The sequence below is a fragment of the Equus quagga genome, chromosome 4 (assembly GCF_021613505.1).
Source record: "Equus quagga isolate Etosha38 chromosome 4, UCLA_HA_Equagga_1.0, whole genome shotgun sequence".
In the NCBI taxonomy this organism is placed as follows: Eukaryota; Metazoa; Chordata; class Mammalia; order Perissodactyla; family Equidae; genus Equus; species Equus quagga.
This window is the reverse complement of record NC_060270.1, coordinates 74,332,729-74,353,443: the sequence shown is the minus strand read 5'-3', so window position 1 is coordinate 74,353,443 and position 20,715 is coordinate 74,332,729.

Below are 20,715 nucleotides of genomic sequence, written 5' to 3'. Positions count from 1 at the left end.
CAAGAATCCTTTCACCTAATCCTGGTCACATGCATGTCAGTACCTGCAGTTTTTTACTTGATTAGAGAACTGTCAGTTTATATATATGAAGGATAGGCTATAAAGCCACGAATCTGTTTTTATAAATCTCCAAATATGACGCATTACCGTGATTATTAGATTTGACAAGATGATCTATGACATTTTGTCGTATTTAAATCAACTGAACTCTGTGATGCTACCAAATTGTTAAAATATATATTTTGATTTGTCATGCCTACTTCAGAAATGCAATGGCTATTGATGAGTAGGCAAACATTTATTGGAACTCTAAGAGCTGGTGATCCAGCTAAGGCTATGTAGACTCATGGTTATAAAGAAAATAATCTCTAGATGGTTATAGCTAACAGCTGTGGAAGTGTCTGTGCGCTGTATCTATTCCAGATTGCTATCACTATAAAAAAGCAAGTTGAAAAGGCATTATCATCACATGTCCCTCTCATAGCAAGTTCAAGCCTCACCACTAACGAATACACACAAAAACACACTCTTACTAATCCACAATAGCTCAACTCTTTGGCATTAATATGTTGTTCCCATTAGGGGATCTCTTCAGAATTTTCAATGAGTATGTTTGAAGACCTTCAAGACTTTGCAAGTCAAGCACTATAGTGTACAGTTTTCTGATTATCTGAGCTAATAAAATAGTTTCCTCTAAGATTAAATAAAATCATACATTAAGCGAGAAATAGAAATCTCACTTAAAACTGGTGCTGATTGATGATCAGGTTGATTCATTCAATTCAAGAGCTAAATATCTTATTCTCATATATCAGTTTTACATAATTCATTCTATACCTCAACAAAATAATTTATATATCTAATGGAATTTTTTAATAATTCACAAAGTGATGGAAGCATAATATATATCCCATGAATGCAAAGAGTCTATTAAAGTCACATAAACACCTTCCTTCATGAACACCAATCCACTGGTTTTCGTACTAATTGCTGAAGCTCCCTAATTTACCATGGCTGCACTTCTCAGGTCTTTATATTCATATCAAGTCTCTTTGACTCTGCAGCTCCCTCTGGTTCCATTCCTTGGATAAGTAGAAAGCTTTCTCCCAGAGATAATTTTGATTATTATCTTCTTTCTACATGTATTTATAACATATTTAAGTACCCTCATTCCATTCCAAGCCGACATAATTTGATTTGTATTTTTGCATTGTTTTAAATTGTGGCTTAAAATACATTTAGTACAATGCATCAAGGCAGAAAATCTTAGATGTTACAGCTCAATGAATTTTCACACATGTATATACTCACATAACCAACTCCAAGATTCAGATATAAAACATGTATATTACCCCCAAAATTTTCTTAATGAACCTTACCAGTCCATGAATTACTCCAAAGGTAACCATTCTTTTACTTCTATGATCGTCAATTAGTTTTGCTCACTCTTAAGCTTTGTACAATGGAATCATACAATATGTAGTCTTTTGCATGTCTAGTATGATGACTGTGAAATTCATCCATGTGAATGCATATATAAGTGATTTATTCTCTTTATTGCTTTTTAGTATCCTATTATAAAAATAAACCAATTAATGTAACCATGTTCCATTAACAGATGCTTGGGTTGTTTTCACATTGCAGTTATTATTAATAAAGCTGGTATGAACATATTTATCTGTGTCTTTTGGTGATATATGCACTCATTTTCTTGGATATATACCTTAAGATAAAATTGTTAGGTCATAGGTATGTTATATGTTCAACTTTGGTAAATATCATCAGGTTTTGAAAGTGGTTGGACCAGTTCACCCCCTTACCAACTGTTTATAACTGTTCCAGTTGATCCACAAGTCTGCTAACATTTGATATTAACAGTGATTAATTATAGCCAGTTTGGTGGCTGTGTAGTGATACTTTATTGTCATTGCAATTTGTATTTCCTGGATGAAGAATGATATGGACTATTTTTTCAAATATTTATCATCTAGTTGGATATTCTCTTTTATAAAGTGTCTGTTCAAGTCATTTGCCCACTATGTTGTTTTGCTTTTTCTTACTGAGTTACAGCAATTTTTCACATATTTTGGAAAAGAAGCATAGTTAGATAGATGCATCGTAAAGATTTTCTCGGTGTCTGACTTGTGTGCGCAATCTTTCAATGGTATGGTTTTATGAGCAGAGATTTTAAATTTTAATGAAATCAAGTTAATCAAAATAATTTATATTTCCTTGGTGGTTATGCTTTTTTGTCACATTAAAGAAATCTTTGCCCCCTATTGAGGCAATCTTGAAGATACTATTTATACTTTCTTCTATATTTTGTTTTAACCTTTCATATTTAGGTCTATCCTCCATTCCAGTCAACATTTTTCATATCTTTATTTTTATCGAACAAAGTAAAAGTGAGAAAAGAGTTATCTGTGCCCTTCTTCCATAGGCTCCAGTGTAATGAGTGAAGAGACCACAACAGAAACTATACCAGAGGCTATGCGCACTCTTTCTAGATTTCCCCAATGCCCTTATCCACTGATTTTTCTTTAAGTATGATTAGATTTTGCTTATTTTTTTATCTGTAATTTTTTTGGAAGCTCTAAAGCAAAATATTTTTGTTTTGTATGTTTAACTGATTCCAACTTGACTTGGACGGCTATTCCTTAATTAATGAAAACCTCTATATGATGCTCTAAGGCAAGAGTTGCAAAATCTTTTTGTAAAGGGGCCAGATAAATGCCTTTGCATGCCATAGGGTCTCTGTAGCAACTACTTAGCTCTGCCTTGTAACACAAAAGCAGCTATAGACAAATACATAGCTGAATGGGCACTATTTTGTTCCAATACAACTTGATTCAAAAAACAGGCAGTGGGGTAGATTTGGACTGTGGACTGTAGTTTGACAATTCTTGCTCTAAGGGAAAGGAAAAGCTACTATCATTTATTGTGTATCTAATATGCAACAGGTGTGGCATTTCAGAGTATAAAATAATCACTCATGATAAAAAATTTCTTAAACAAATACTTTTCTCGTTTCTTAGATTCAGTCCTTTGGCTAACTACCATCTTGGTTAGTCTGGTAGCTAATATGTGATTGGAGGTGTTACTAGTTTGAATAATAAGAAGAATGATTCCGAATTAACATTTTTATCTGATACGAGGTAGGGGTCAAGGTTAATTGCATTAGCTGAGAGCCGTCTTCTGGCTGTACCACCAGCAGCTGGAGGATTCAGTTCTTCAGTTCTGAGGAAGATCTGAGCAGCAGAGGACAGCAGCCACAGTAGGAGAAACCTAGAACAAAGTTTTCCCTAATAGAGTCAACAAATAAGAAGTTTAAGCAGTGAAATACAGGATAAATTCAATCTAGGAAGTGAAACATTTTGACTTGCTAAATAGTATTTTGAAGTCAAAATTTAACTTCAACTCCTTTCTATTTATAATAATACAATTTCAACTGGTTACAGGTCTTAGCTTATTTACCCATTTATGCATTTATTAATAGTTTTTAAAAGCCTTAACAGTGGTTATTATAAATTCCTTATAATGGAGGGAACATTTGCAGTTGAATCCAGCATTTGCTTTATAAATTCAGGTCTTGAAAAGCTTCCTATTAGAATTTTCCCAGTCTTTCTGTTTTTTGTCTTCATTCCACATAATGAACATTATGTTGCCAAATACAGTGCTGTCAGTACAACTGCATTAAATGATCATGTAAAATTGATCACGTAAAAAATAACTTCAGAAGAAAAGTTGCACATGTTAAAATTTCTGAAATAAAAATAAATTTTATCATATATGGTCAAAAGCAATGACTGTAGAATTTTTGGTAGTAGTCTAGTCTACATCCAATCTCACCTTAAGAAAACTGGATACATGCTACTATTATTGCAAAAATACAGCCTAGACATTAAATTAGTTTGATATTGAAGATCAGCGTAATCTCTAGACATCTCCAAGGAAATACATCAAAAGATATGGGGATATAATTTTAGAGATTCTAACATTAAAGATCAGGAGAAAGGAAAAACCAACAATATCCTATAAAATCTAAAAGCAAAGCAAACAAATAAATGAACACATGATCAATGAAAGATCACCAAATGCTTGAGAAATGTGAGTAGGCTGGACCAGAATTACTGTTCCCTTTTGCGTGGATCTATGGTGACTTTATTTTTCTCAGCAAAGGGACAGAAGGCATTTGAATGTGGAATTCCTAATTCAAAAACAATCCAACCTAGCAAAAATAGAAAAGTCATACATCACCTATTCAGTGGGGCTTTCCTAACCATCCTGTATAAAGTAATAAATCTTCATCTCTTCCTGCCACTCCTTTACCTGGTACACTCCATATTTTTCTCTTTTCCTGTCTATATCACTTTTTAATTTTATTACATATTTATTTGTTTATTTTCACTTTTCCAAGTGTTTCCATAAGAGTGTAAGCTCCATGGTCAGGGACCTTTTCTAGGTTCAGATTTTATTGATTCCCATTTTTATTTTTCCCAGTACAAATCTATGGGTTACTGAGCTCTGACCACTTCCTTTAAAAGGAAGTTCCGTAACTTCTTTCTTAAACAATAGGAGAGGGTTTCTCAACCTCAGCACTACTGACATTTGGGGCTCGATACTTCCTTGCTGTGAAGGGCTGTTCTGTGACTTGTAGAATGGTGAGCAGCATCCCTGCCCTTACCCACTGGATGTCAGTAGCACCCACTGTCTGGTAGCGACAACCAAAAATGTCTCCAGACATTTCCAAATGTCCTTGGGGGAGCAAAATTGCCTCAGTTGGCAAACACGGCTAGAAGGGATTTAGCTGATAATAATTAGAGATTCTCTATACCAGAATTCTGAAGGAGTTAAGAGAGAAAAAAGGATCAGAAGGCAGAGATCAGGCACAGATCAAATATATAATGTAGCTTGGATCAGCAGGCAAGTGAGTTTGCTAATCCTTGACTCTAAGATTAGGTAGATTTACCTACTCTAACACAAGTAGTGCTGGCCTCCACCCGCAGGGGCAAACCTGCACTGCTTTGAGTACCACATTGGTGATTACACAGCCAAGATAGTAGATGAGAACACAATTTCTCAGCAGCTTGGCAGATTCGAAGAAAGAGAAAGGCAGATTTACACTGGCTCAATTGCTTTGGCCTCACGAAGGAAGAAAGAATGGGAGAGGCCAGGGGTCCACTCCATGTGCTGGACAGTCTCTTTAGGCCCTGCAGTTCCACTCTCCACCCCATTCCAACCTGTTCTGTGTCCCATATGGCTGATCTCTAAGGAATGTACCAACTGAGTTCTGTTGCCCTTTAGATTTTGGTGAGTTATCCAGAGAGCGACACCAGCAGGAGGAAGGAGGACAGAAAAAGATACATCATGTTATTTGTTCCTTCAGTAACTTCTCGACTGGCTTCTGTTCCTCTGCACAGGGCTACCATTTCTGCTGGGCAGACTTCTTGTATGCCACAGCTGCTGGCTCTCTCTGGCTTCTTCTGGTAAAGCTCCTCCCGACTGGACCTTCAGACCTTGAGGTCGTATAGGTTTCCACTGTTGTCAGCCCCAGGGTGCTTCACTACCTCAGTTCATTTCACTTAATCATGCCAATCGCTTCTTTAAACTCTGTTCAGTTGCTCCCATCTCTTTTTGAACCTTATGTTTTAAAAGAATTTCAAAATTATAGAAAATCTCACGCATGGATAACAGAGAAATCCTGTGTTCCTTTATTCAAATTCACTAATTTTGTTGTCTTGGAATATTTGTTTTATCATATACTCTCTTCATGCTTATATATGAATTTATATTTATATTTATAAAATTTATTTGTATAAACCATTTCCCCATAACATTTTAGTGTGTCATCTTTGTAACAAATAGATTTTCTTACATAACCACACTATAGTTATTAAATTTAGGAAATTTACATTGAAATATTGATCTATAGCCCATATTCACAAGTTCTATTTTTCAGTTGTTCTAATAGTGTCTTGGTAGCAGTCCTTATTTTCTGATACAGGCTTTAGTCCAGAATCATGTATTGGATTAATTGTTATGTCTCAAACATCACTTTTGAGTTTGCTGTTTCCTGATGGGACCGTGAATAATACATTCCATATGAAAAAGTGGTGAATAAATGCTCCCAATAATCCTGATTAGAATTATGAGTATGAAAGTTATTAAGATTCCCTTTTTGAGCTACACTGATACTGAAAAAATAGAAATATAATCCTTGTGTTCGAAGAGTTCTAACTTTAGAAGACATGAGGATTTTTTTTCCCTCTGAAAATAAAAGGATGAATATAACTAGAATTTACAAATTTGAAATCATGCTATTGGACAAGACTGACAAATACCTGGACAGACTTCTATTTCAAAAGCCTTGCTGGTAGCAGACATCACAAATTAACTATGGAACATTTCTGTTGAGCCCAGTTGTGAGCTCAGAAGCTTTCACAACACAACATAAACTAAGCAGTCGTTGCCAACTGATCAAAGCAGACAGCCACAATGAAACCATTTTCCCCATCTCTGAGCTAGGAATAAGTAATGTGTTATAAAAACTAATTTGAAGGACCTGAAGATGAATGGGGTGAAGGGTGCCAGCCAGGTCAGCCTGTAGACGATGTAAAAAAGAGACACCCGAGACAGGAACACTAGTAAATTCAGAAAATATGAGCAAAAGACTTTTTATAACAGACAGCTTTTGTCCTGCATTTTGAGGCAAACAGTTTATTGGAAGCAAAATCAAACAACAATCCTTCAGAACACTGTTTTGAGACTCAGGTACTGAAGTGGGGTCTGGAGATGGAGAAGTGTATTCATTAGTCTTTAAAGTACCTGATAATGACTCAGCCTTAGTCACCAGCCTTACTACAGAGTGGATAAAAGAGAGCCCACAGAGAATTTACAAAAACCAACTCAAGTTAGAGATGTAAATAAAACAAACATTAACATCCTAAAAACATGAGACAGAACTCTAAGCCATTCAGCTGAAAAACTGGCAGAGTTGCTAAGAGGAACAGAGTCCCTAACAATAATATTTGAAACATGGTGAAGAATCTAAAGTACCAATGAGCTTAATTTGAAAGCAAATAAAGTGCTTTTTTTTTTTTTATCATTCCTCCATTTAGGCAGCTGTCACAAGATCAGAGGCTGTTTAACATTCCAGAGCTAGCTAATCAACAGAGACAAACACGAAGGGATCTTGAACTTTCTCAAGAGGTGGCATCCATTCCGCTAAGACTCATAGGAGTGGACAGACATTGCTTCAGGACACTCACATAAAAAGCACATTTCACTATTGTGATTGCATTTGTAACACACAAAACAAAGGAAAAGAAAGTGGCAGGATGCACATGGAGCAATTTTGCTACATAGAACTTTCTTGTCCCCAAGGTAAATCCAACTCATTATGCAAATTTCTGACTCCTCACTTGGAAAAAACACACACAGACACACACGCCCCCAAATAATATATATATATTATTATATTTAAATATATATATTTAAGTTCCTGAGGGAAAAAGAAAAAGAAAAATTTTCTGAAACGACAGCATAGGTACTTTCCCAGTGAAAGATGGTTTAACTTGGATAATATAATAGGTAGGCTAACGAATCTAGACATTGGCTCCTCTATGAGAAAGACCATATAGCAAGATGCAACCTTGTAAAAGGCTGGCCAAGGGTACTGGCAAGGTAGGGGGGCATCTACACAGCACAATTTTAACTCAAGTTGCTTAAATCACTTACACTTAAAGGAAATGAAAGTTACAAGAGAACTTTCTTGGAAGGAGAGAAGAGAGTGGGTAAATACTGGGTACCTGAGAAACGTAAAAGTGGAAATTATTGTGCGTGTAAAAGAGTGGAACTTCTGGAGGTGAGAGTACTGGACACAAATTTCACCCTCCTCACAGCATTACTGACCCTCCTGTTTCTCCTAACTCTTTAACACGATAAAGCCAGTTCATTCCTGTCTCTTACACTTTGGAGATGAACTCGACCTGACTTGCCAAAGAAGCGTTTTGGGTGTTCCTCTTGCTTACCAAGATTAGCATTGTGAAAAAGAGAAAGCCTGTGTGGAAACTGTCAGAAAAAAATGCTTTGTAACTTTTGTTTTCTACTCTTATTTTGCATTTCTTCTTCATCTTCTCCTCCTCCTCCTCCTCTTTCATTTTCTCCTTCTCCTCCTCCCCTTCCCACACTTGTTATTCTTCAATTATTCACTGGGTGCATGAATTTGAAAAGAACAATTTGTGTTAGGACTTAGTGGGCCAATTTGGAGCAAAAGATTAATTTCATTGTCTCTAATGTCCGACTGCCTAGAACATAGGTTGGCATACTTTGAAACTATTTAAGACGTTGCAGGCCTTAAGGTCACTGTTGTAACTATTCAACTCTGATGTTGAGTCATAAACAATATGTAAATGAAAAGGTGTAGCTGTGTTCCAATAAATCTTTATTTATGAACACTAAAATTTAAATTTTCACATCACAAAATATTATTTTTCTTTGGATTTTTCTCACCCATTTAAAAATACAGAAACAATTCTTGACTTATAGTCCATATAAAAACAGTTAGCAGGCTAGCTCTGACCTATAGAGCTACAGTTTATCGTTCTTCATCCACGAGTTAAATACTCTTCCATCACCTGCCACTTGTGTGACCTTAGTCAAGCTAGGTGACCTTTCAATTTTCCTCATCTGGAAAAAAATGATCAATTCTTTTATTGACTCTAGTTAGCTATTGAGTTGTTTTGAGGATTAAAGATGCTAATACATCCAAAATATTAAATATTGCCTTACATATAGCAAGTGTTCAATAAATACTGTTATTATTGATAAGGTTATACACTAGTTTATTTCTATGTACTTTATTCAACTTGCCCCTATTAGCAATTTATGAGGTAAATTCCATTATAACTTACTTTAAATTGAATTACATGAGCTTGTCTAGACTTAAAAAAAAAAAATGAGTTGCATTTTCATTAGTTTTGACTAATCCAGGATAGCAACCAGGACAAAAAGGGAAAGACAAAAGAGAGATAAAGAGAAAGAGAAAAAGGAGAGGAGAGCTAACATGAATTGCTATCTAATATGTCTCATGATTGGTGCTAAGGACCTTTTGCGTGTATATATGTATATGCATATAGGTACATTGCAGGGGAGGAAGACAATTCCTCTACCCTCTAGGTTCTTCTGACTGATCTCATAAAAAGTTGACATGAGTGAGAATAACAGGAGAAAGTCAAACAAAGCTTTATAACATGCAAACATGGGAGAAACCCAGGAGAGCCGAGTAGCTCACCAGACTGGCCAAGGTTATCACCTTAAAGACCATCTTCAGCTAAAAACAAAGGAGGATGTTGGGGGTAACAATTTGGGACTTCAAGGGGGATGGAGGCAATTTACATGCAGATAAAAATGCAAACTGGCCAACTATAGACAACGTGACCTGAGAGACACATTTTACATTATACTGCAGTTACTTTATGGTATCAGCTCCTTCCTGGAACAGGCCCTTCTATTTTAAATTCTTTTAGGCAGTTAGAGGGAAGGTCAAAGTTTCTTTCATAGTCTTGTTCTTAAAAATAATCAAGCCAAAGAGACACACTTTGGGGTGGCCAATTCTGATCCCTCGTGATATGTATATATTATATATATATATACACATATATGTACATTTTAAATTTCATGCATATTATAAGTCTTTGTCATATATTATCCCCCTTTCTCCACTGAAGAAATCAAGGCTGAGAGATTAAGTGACATAACGAATATCACATAGCTAAACTAGTAACTGGAAAATGAAGACAAAAAGGTGTTTAACTTCAGAAGCATGGTTCTTTCAGTTTCTACTATGTGTTTGTCTAGAGAAGCTACAAGCTAAGTCATTCAATTTTACTTGGTTTACGTGATTCTTATGGAAAATTTCATACATAACAAAAGCACATATAATTAACTATATCTCAGTTATGAAACATTTCATTTTATATTTGTGAAGTTTGTATTTGTAACAAGTAAAAAATTAACTTAGCTAGAAAAAATTTGATTTATTGCAAGAATGCTGAGCATTTCACAGAATTCAAGGCAGGGCTGGACTTCCAAACCTCAGGAAGGGTAGGACCAGGTCAGCTGTGGGACTACAGCAGCAGAGGTTTAGGGACCTGCTCAGGGAAGTGCTTCTTCTGAAGTTGTAATGTGAAAATAAATCCTCTAGGGACCTTATTAAAATGAAGTTTTCTATGCAATACACTTAGAATGGGGCCTGAGAGTTTGCATTTTTAACAAGCTCTCAATTTATGCTGATATAGCTGGTCCCTGGCTCATTCTGAATAGCAGTGAAACCTTCCATTTATCATGATTTAGCAACAAATAATTTCCTCAGATTTTGATTTTTAGATTTTTATTTGTTTTATGTATATTGTGCATCATATGCATACATAGATGTGATTTTGATGCACAAACGCTTTATTTTGTGTTTATCAAAATTATTAATCTTTATTCATTTTAATCTTTTTTCCCCCATTATTTCTATGCTTTGAGACAGTCCCATTTCCAAAGTCATGCAACCTATTGAATTCACGTGTGAAAGAAATCCAGGAATTGGTTTCTGATGTTAAAACAATCAAATACAATATAGAAATATGAGGAAGAAATTAAGTAAATCAACCTATAAAGACATATTAATTTCCTACTAAAGTCAAGGCCTTATATTAGATACATTGGAAACATGCATTTAAAAAAATCCTTCCTCATTATCTCTTGAAATGTATACATTCATTTAGGATTATTTCCTATTTCTCTTTTAACATGGCCACTTCCAGATTTCACTTAGCAACAGGACATTAAAATCCATGTGCTTTTTGGTAAATGAAAAACTCCATGTACTTCAAATCAGTTCTTTAAGAGTCGCAGTGCCTGTGGGTGGAGTTTTGTGGATTGAAGTTTGCAAGCCTGTCATGTGTCATTTCTTCCTAGGTGTTACATAAGCAATGCCATTAGCTGCCACCAAATATGTCTTGTCTTTGAGTGTTCGGCCTTGCTTTCCCAATCAGGCATTTGAGTGAACAAGAATTTGACACCATCTACTTAACTAAAAAAAGAATTATTCTATCAAAATGTAAGTCCTTACTCAAATCAAGAATATAGTTGCCTAATTATTATATTAAATATTTCCTAAAATTGTCAACTAATGTTCATTTTAGTAACTTAATTTTTCTAGAAAAGATAATTCTTTCTTGATTATTTTTGCTTCATCTTCCAAGAAACAAAACAAAAATACGAAGATATGATAATATGAGGCTATAATTTCTACAATTCTCATCTGCTGCACCCCAAGCTGCTTCTGTATATTTACTTACTGACTTAGTTAATCTTATCTATGGATAAAAAATATCCACCTCAGTTACTTAGACTTATCTATTAACTTCTTTAGAAAATCATCAGAGGTTTTAAAAACTGATCTCTTTCCAAGGCTTGATTTTAATTTTTAAAGAGTGAGGTCTTTTTCTTCTCTGAACGCTTAAATCTGTAGAAGAAATAAAGAAAACCAAACTTAAACAATGATATCAAGCAAGTTTATCACAGATTTTAAAAACCTGTTAGGAGTATAGCACAGAAGACTCAAGCAATTTGCCTTTTAGAATCTAACTGTTCCAGCTAGTCTCCTATATTGTAACCAGCTCTCAATCCATTCCTTAGAAACTAACTTGAAATACATGGGCTACTAGCAAGCGATCTGGTTCATCATGTCTGTCTGCGGAAGGACATTTGGTGATGATGGTGGTTATAAGAATTCCCTCACTTTCAGGTATGCTATATAATTGTTTGCCAATTGGTGGTCCCACTACAGAGTTCCTGTAAATGACCTTTGTCCCAAGATAAAGGTAAATTGAAGTGATTTTTCTCTGTATGCAATGGCTAGTAATTTACTAAAGAACTTGGAGGTACGTATTTATAGATCAATGGAGAGGAGTAAACATTTGTCACATTATCAAATATATGTCAAAATACAAAAGTACCGTTTAATTTTCAAATACGCTGTTTTGAGGAGTATCTATTTTTCAATACACAGAATTCCCTTCCTGATGCAGAAATATCACTGAGGGAGGGGCGGGGGTGTCACATGTTTAGAAAATTGTAACTAATGGCCCAAATCAAGATACATCCTAATAGACTGCAGCAAAATCTCGTGAAGTCAATCTCTCAGTTCATGTTTTTGAAGCACTGCATTCTCAGTCTGTATGTGCAATTATGTAGGCTCTCTCTTTACTGTTATGAGTTTCAATCAATGCAGTCACAATGACATTTAACTTTCTCCAAGTTCCTTAATCTTCTAACCCTAAAAATGAAAGAATTCTTTTTTAGAGGTGGAACTTCTGAATTTTAGCCCCAGAAGGCTGTGAAGTAAAATGGAAAATAATTTTGAAATTAGATCTTGGTTCTTGCTGAGCTGCAATTTTCTCACTCGTAAAATGGGAATGATAATACCTATCTCTTACGCATACTCTAGCACTGAATAGAAGAACATATGTAGAATGACCTCTCTAGGACTTGATACAGAGAAGAGAGTAATGTTGGTAGCTGATGTTTTTATCATTAAATTATGATCATTATCACCTACTGGTGGGAATACACCAAACTGATTTCTTTGGTAATTCTCTGAATGTCATGAATATTTTGACTATTTTTAGACAGTTTTCCTAGGAAGTTGCATTTTTAACTGGTTTACTGTTAAGAATTGATGGGTTCTAGGGAATAGTGTGCTGGTAAACTGGTTCTCCAAGTAGAAAAGAAAGCTTATTTGCAAGCTTTTGCAGATTTCTGTGGTCTAAACATTCCCACCATGGCCATTTCATGTCGCTAAGTCTCAAGTTTGGAAGATATGCATGGTCAGGTCTCACGGGCTGGGGCAAGCGGGCTCCTGCACACTCCTGACTCTAGGTCAATTAGATGATAGCCAGTTATTGGAATGACCAATTCAATAAAGAACAAACTCAGCAAATGACCAACTCATCGAATGACAAATATGTCAAATAACCAATTTACAAAATGACAAATTTGTCAAAAGCCAATTTTCCAAAAGCTAACTTGCAGAAAAACCATGTGCCATATGATCAATTCCCAAGTGACCTTAGTTACAAAACGTATCAAATACCTTCAAGAGGAAGTAGATAATTCTTCAGCCATTGTGCTTTCAGAGGCAGGCAAATGCAGGGGCAGGAAAACAAAGCTTAAGATACAAACATAGGCACTTGCACAAATGGGAAAACGCATTTGGATATAAAATGGGCCGCCTGGAATATACAGCATGTAAGATCCTGACATTGAACCAAACTAGACTAAGAACTATATCGCTAAAAAGCTGAGAGGCAATGAATAATGAAGCTTTGACAAAAATCCTAATCAATTTGGCAATTTATTCACTTGCTATTTGCTATTTTAATCAACAGGCAAATTGATTTTTCAGTGAATTGGCTTTCCTTGAATTTATTTTCATTATCTTTATGTGTTTTGCACATGAAGATCCTGAAACACAGAGACTATTCATAAGGACAAATTTAGTCTTTGAGGTCTTGTTATGAACTTCCAACCATTTTTAAAGGCTTGTTGTCAAATTATCTGGATGTCGAATTATTTTAAATGTAACCTTTCACAATGGGATTAGAACTACAGTATCTAAATTCTCTCGTTTTGTAGTTGCACTTAAAACTATCTAGGCATGATTTAACTTATATAACTCACTAGGAACAAAATTATTAAATACTCAGTTTGTCTTTATCTCATCTCTTTGCCCAACTTCCCTTTAAGAGCCATCTATAGCTTTTCTGAGTAACTCCAAATAATTCAAGTATATGCTTTCATCTAACTATGAGTTTAGACACACCCTTAATCTCAATACCTGTAGACTCTTTCTACTTTTTCCTCAGCCTAATTAGTGTCAGAAAATGGCACTTTAGAAAGTATCTTAAAAGTATAGGTATTGAGAACTGAAAGAGACCTTGCATCTCACTTAAATTTATATTGGATTTTACTGGTGTTGAAAATAAATTCCAAAGAAGTGAAATGATTTATGAAAACCATAGGGAAGTAAGTTTATTCATTAGAATTTCACTTGGGTTAGAATATTTACGGTCATGATTTCTTTGTACGTCCTCTCATAAAAAGATGAACTCTGTTTCTTTATCCCCTTGTATCTGGCCTGGTCTTGTGACTTGCTGTGACCAATAGAATGTTGTAGAAGTTACGTTGTGTAAGTTCCAGGGAGTAGGCCTTGCAAGCCTTTTAGCTTCTGCCTTTTCCCTCATAGAATGTCACCCTGAGCCCAGCGAGTAAGAAAGACAATTTAGTCTACTGGAGAATGAGAGGGCACACAAAGGAGAACCAAGGCTGCCACCAACTATCCCAACATGTGTGTGGAGCGTTCTTGGACATTCCAGACCAGCTTACTCTCAAGCTCAATGAAACAGCATGACATGAGCCCAGGTGAAGGAGCAAAGCAACTATCCAATTAACTTCAAGAGGAAGAGCATTGTGAGAATTAATAGATCATTGTTGCTTTAAATCACTAAATTTTGGGGTGGTGTATTACATAGCAGCTAATTGGTTTCCAAAAAATATGGACATTTCAGGTAGCCTACAAAAATACACACAAATTTTAAAAAGCAAAGAGAATAATTTAGAATATCAAGTTGAAGGGAACAGTAAAGATAGTAAAAAGATGGATGTAGGTAGGGAAAAATGTAGATTCACATCTGGCCATATGATTTACAGTGCCCTAAAACAGAAGCATGGGAGATACTTAAGAGACTCAGCGAGACCTGACAGATGCCATTCCATGAAGATGGGACACTGACCTCATGATTGTTGGAAGACAATTCTCCGTGGGTCTCTCACATTGCTGTATGCTTTGCATACAGAGGGGCACTGACTGCCTTTGTTCTAGACCATCTTTTCAAGAATGTTTATATCGTGAACAACTTTGGAAGTTTAGAGACAGTGTCTTCTCAGAAGCAACGAAAGGTACGCTTACTATGAGTATAAAATATTCAGTTTCCTTTAAATTCAGATTTCCGCTCCTGTAACACAACCCACTGCATAGAAGAATCACCTGCTCCTTTTTGCATGGCCCTAAAGGGACCAAAGCTAAGGGAACCTGTGTCAAACATGCTGATGCTAGCACTGCTTGCTGTCCTGTGAGTAATAAAGTCATTCATCTCTGACCTACGAGACTCGTGTCATTTGCCAGCATCCGTGAAACTTCATCAGTCTAGCTTGTTAGCTTGCAAGAAGGAAAAAATCTCAAGCCTTTCAGAGTTTTAACAATGAAGTTTTCCATAACATATCTACAACAAACACCAAAGTGAAGTTGTTTGTCTGTCATAGAAAGTGAGTTTATGTGTTGTCCATTATTAAGACAATAGGGAGAAAAGAACCCCGATCATTGCATCCCAAAGTCAATGTTTTCTTTTTTTTATGCATAGTTGGGAATTTTATGACAAATCCTCAACAAAATGTTAATAAATGATAATAGTTTAATTCATTATCCTTTCCATGCTTTATGGTTTTTAATAAGGGAAAATGTCATCATCCAAATAATAAACAACCAGTGGATAACTGCAGGATTAATCAAATGAATGAGGAAAACATTTTGTGGCAGAAATTTCTGACTTTCTCCAATTCGAATGATTCAGCCAGCTGTTTATTTCAGCTGCAATGTGATATAAAGGTAAACCAAGCCTTTGAAGTTAGGGAGACCAGGTCCAATTGTGATTGCACGGCTTCTAAGTCATGCAACTTTGAGCAAGTGATATAGCTTTAGCAGTTTCTCTTTCCTCATTTGAAAAACGGTGTTAAATTGTTCTAATGTAATGACACTGATGTACTGCATTATTTTGAGGATTAGAAAAATTTATGGTTTATTTCTGCACATTCGAATAACTCAATAAATGACAGCCTCCATTTTCGTTTCACAAATAGGTATTTCTGATTCTTTTTCTAGAAATTTATAGGGGCCCTCGGCTTCCTGTTCATCTCAGCTGTTATGAAAGGGGAGCACACAGGACATGATTGTGGGGCACAAAGTGAGTTCATAATTAGAACATAAACTTCTTGAGAAAATGCATCATGCTTTACACCAGGACTTAAAACAGTGCTTAGCACACAGAATAAGCTCAGTAAATGTTTACTCAATAAATTATCAGATAAATGGGGCTGAATACCTTTGAGATTAAGTCCAGAAGTCCAGAGAGTAAAAACAGGAGATAGGATTCAAATACGCCCATGACGGCTATTGCTGAATCTGTGTCCCTTACGACTGCCATGATGGCACAGGGATGTCTTGGGATCCAAAAAAGCACCAGTTACCTCTAAGGCATAACTACCTGCAAGGAAATGGGCAGACTGGGCTGCAATGGGGAAGGCTGGAGCACACTCAGAGAAAAGAGCTTTCTGTAATTCATAGTCACCAAAAGCTTGTGATACGCATCTGTAACAATGTGAGGTAGGTCGTGGAAGAAATGGACCTCAGATGACACATAGGGACACGTGAAAACAATACAGGGGGTAGACAACAACTCAGAAATTGAAACTTTTTTTTACAAAAAAGGAAATAAATAGGGTTTTTTTTGGCTATTTTAAAAGCAAACTAAGCTAATTTGCAAAAAAAAAAAAAAAAAAAGAAAAAGAAAAAAGGCCCTAAATTAAGAAAAATATTAAGAAGACTATAAGGCACATAAACTTCACTACCTTGAGATAATGACTCTTGAAGATTATTGAATTTTAAAGCTAGGAATGCTTATTTACTCCAAATCCTCTTTTTATAGATGAAGAAACAGAGGCCCAGAAAGGCTACTACTTTTATGGAGTCACATTCCCGGTCACCGGTCCATATATTGATGACTGACAAAAGAACTGATGGGAGAGAGTATACCTCTGAGAAATGCATCACCAGCTACTGCCCGGGTCCCCCCTGCCTGCCTGCTAATTAGTTAGCATTGATCCACAACAGATTGGGCCAAAAACATTTTCCAGTGCTGAGAGTTCCAATGATTTTGCCATTTAAATATCAAAGTTAAAAATAACCTTTATAGAAACATCACACAAGGGCAACAAAGCACTCCACATTTGGCACCTTTCAGGGAAACAAGCTTCTCTTCTCTGCAGAATTGCAGCTCTCTGCTGTAGCACAGACATGACATGTGAGATCAAATCCATCATAATGAATAGCATAAAAGACCTGAAAACACTTTTTTCCACCTATAAAATGAACAAAAATTAGAAGCAGGAAGCCCTTAAACATATTTAACTTAGAGCCAGTCATCAGATTTGGAAAGCACACTGTTTGAAACCATATTGCCTCAACTCTCAGATGATTCATAGGGGCTTGTTGACTAGGTGTCTGGCAAGCACTCCCGGTCATTGCTACTGACACGTGAGTCTAACAGATGTTGAAAATGAAAGGCTGACAGTTTTTATACTCTAATTAAATCTCTACTTATTTCTCAAGTGCTATTTAATTTAATTTTAATCAAAAGTAATAACCATCCGTAATTGCTGTAATACTGGCATTCATGCTCTATGTAAGGCATTACCTATTGTGCTTTAGGAAGAAATTTTGCAATGGGAAAGTCTCTTGCTAAAGTAGTTTTAATACTTTCAAAACATTTACAAACAATGAACGTCCTCAAGGAAGATAAAACTTCAAGTTGTCCCATAAAATGTTAAAGATGCCATGTGGGCAACACTCCAATATGATTTTCTTTGTCGATTTCCTCCCTTGTAGCTGAAACTGGAGGAATTTTTTTCTTAGAAGGGTTATGTTATGAATACACATACTAGAAAGTGGTGATTTTCATTCATGAAGGTTGATGAAAGTAAATGAATAGATGATCTGAAACATTGGTGTCTGTTTTCGTCCATTAGGATTGCTATAACAAAATGCCACAGACTGGGTGGCTTATAAAAAAACAGGAATTTAGTTCTTACAGTTATGGAAGCTAGAAGTCCAAAATCAAGGTATCCACATGATCAGGTTTTAAATTAAATTAGATCTAACCGTCATCTAACTCTCGTGTCTGCTGAGGGCCTGTTTACCGTTCATAAATGGCCATATTCTCACTGTAACCTCACATGGCAGAAGGAGTGGGAGCTCTCTCAGGCCTCTTTTTTTTTTTTTTTTTTTAAAGATTTTATTATTTCCTTTTTCTCCCCAACGTCGCCCCGGTACATAGTTGTATATTCTTCGTTGTGGATTCTTCTAGTTGTGGTATGTGGGACGCTGCCTCAGCGTGGTTTGATGAGCAGTGCCATGTCCGCACCCAGGATTCGAACCAACGAAACACTGGACCGCCTGCAGCGGAGCGCGCGAACTTAACCACTCGGCCATGGGGCCAGCCCCTCTCTCAGGCCTCTTTTATAAGGACATTAATTCCATTCGTGAAAGTGGAGCCCTCAAGACCTAATCACCTTCCAAAGGCCCCACCTCCTAATACCATCTTCTAGGGCATTAGGTTCTCAACATATGACTTTAGGGGGAGTGGGGAGGACATAAACAATGTGTAGCAGTCACTCAGAAGTCACTGAGTTTAACTTTCAAATATTTATTTCACTGGCTTGCTTATGAGCATGGCTTAGATATATGCAATAGTTGGATAAAATGGAATCATACATTCTGAGCTAGAGGAACATAGGGGATGAGCTGGTTTGACCTTGAGCTTTCGCAAATGAGGCCTGTGGAATCCAAGTAGTAGATGTAATTTACCCAGGTACCCACGACTGGTGAGTTGAACCATCAAAAGCAGAACCCTGGTGTAATGACTCCAAATCCAATAGCTTTTACATCTAACCACGTTACCTCCTCATTAATGATGTTTTCATAAAAAATCAGGCTTATGAAAATCCTTTAACAATAGTTCAGAACTATATTATACTTTTCTTTGTAAAACTTCCCTAATTACTACTTCATTTTAAATAAAGACATTCCCCATCGTCCTCTAAACATGCTGTCCATCTGGCTCACAACTTTATTGGAGTCAGCACAGAGACTCATATAGTCTCCATTGTTTGAGCTTAATTAATACATTTAAATTAAATTAGGCCTAACTTTGTGGTTTAATTTATTTTAATACACTGACATGAAAGCTATTGTATTTGAGAGGAATGTTATGTACTTTTTGGCTATAACTATGTTTCACATAATAAACTGTGGTAATCTTGGTAGCTTGTTATCGGTTGACTTCAATGGAAACCCCATTTGGGACAAATGTTGACAGTACTAGGAAATGTCACATGAGTCACTTTTAGAAGACATAAAACTCTTGTGTAATGGGGCCGAAAACGGGGGTTGGGCAAGAGGTATCATAGTTTTTAATGCAATGTTCAGAGATGTGGAACTTAGAGTCCCTTGGTAGAAACAAAGGCCCCTTACGTGCCTACGGGTAGTAGAGTGGTGAGCTTGAATGCAGAACATCTGGCACTTGGGGAGAGGCACAATACAAATATCTGAAAACCTCAACATGCAGCCCTCTGGGTTAAAGGTGATACATTCAGCAGATTCATTTCAAACGGGTATGTCCCATATCTGAGCTTCTCCCTGAGAATAGATTAGATTGGTGTTTTTAATGGTGTGAAAGAAGAACAGTCTTAATTAAAGTGTTTCAACACAAGAAAACCTCCAAGATGCATGTTCCAGGGGAAGCATGAAGCTTAAATATTTGCTAGGAAAGACTGGGGAAGGTTACCCACAGCTCAGTTCTGGTCTGTGAACTGTTAACTGTTCAAACGCATAAAGCAAGAGGAACACTTAAAGTGTATTAACACAACACAGAATGGAGGAGTAGAAAGCCTGGGATGGGATCCCAGCTTGGTTGAACGATGTGTGTTAACAAATGAGATGAAGAGAAGTTGGGGCTAAGTCTTGCGCATACTGTGTGAAATATTTCAGCTTCTCAAGATCTGATAAGTGTTATTTTTCTCTGTACATTTTATTATTTTAAATTTTACTATTTTTTTCCCCACTTCAAAAATGCTATAACTCATTGTCGGTAGTCTAGACCTCATCACAACCATAAAAGCTATTTTTCAATTCCCATGCCTGCTTCTAACTATATTTGCTCACATTCAAGTTTTTTTAAATAAATTACTATGGGCATTCTTGTAATTTTATTTGACCACTTCCAAAAATGTTTTAGTATGCATTCCCCAAGTTATCAAAATAATATTTTAAAAATACATATTCAAACAATCAAGACAAAGGGGAGTGAACAATTGAAAATGTTAAACAATTTTGACACAACAATTCTTCTAACTCACTCAAAAGAAGGTATGTGTTAAAAAAATAGTGAAATATGGATTCCCAACAAGTATTTTCAAGGTCACAAATCATTCTGTGTGACCAATTTTGGCTCTTAAAGTTTGGTTTCCATCAGGAAACGTGCTTTCCTGAGTGTAGCAGAGATTTAACAGTATTGTGGAAATTTACTGGGCTATCATTTCAAAGAAAATATTCAAAATAAGCTTACTCTCATTTACTCTTCACTTCCTTGTGCAAACTGTGCTCAGTGAAGTTAGCATCCAGTTGGTAGTTACTAGATCTGGGCACTACCTTAGGTCTGCAACCCGTTAGTTGTATCTCAGTTAAGACCATATGATCTATTTCCTAGTGTGTGAGAGGGAGCCGTCCAAATAGATGTTACCTAAAGTTTCTCTTAGTTTTAATATTTTCTGATT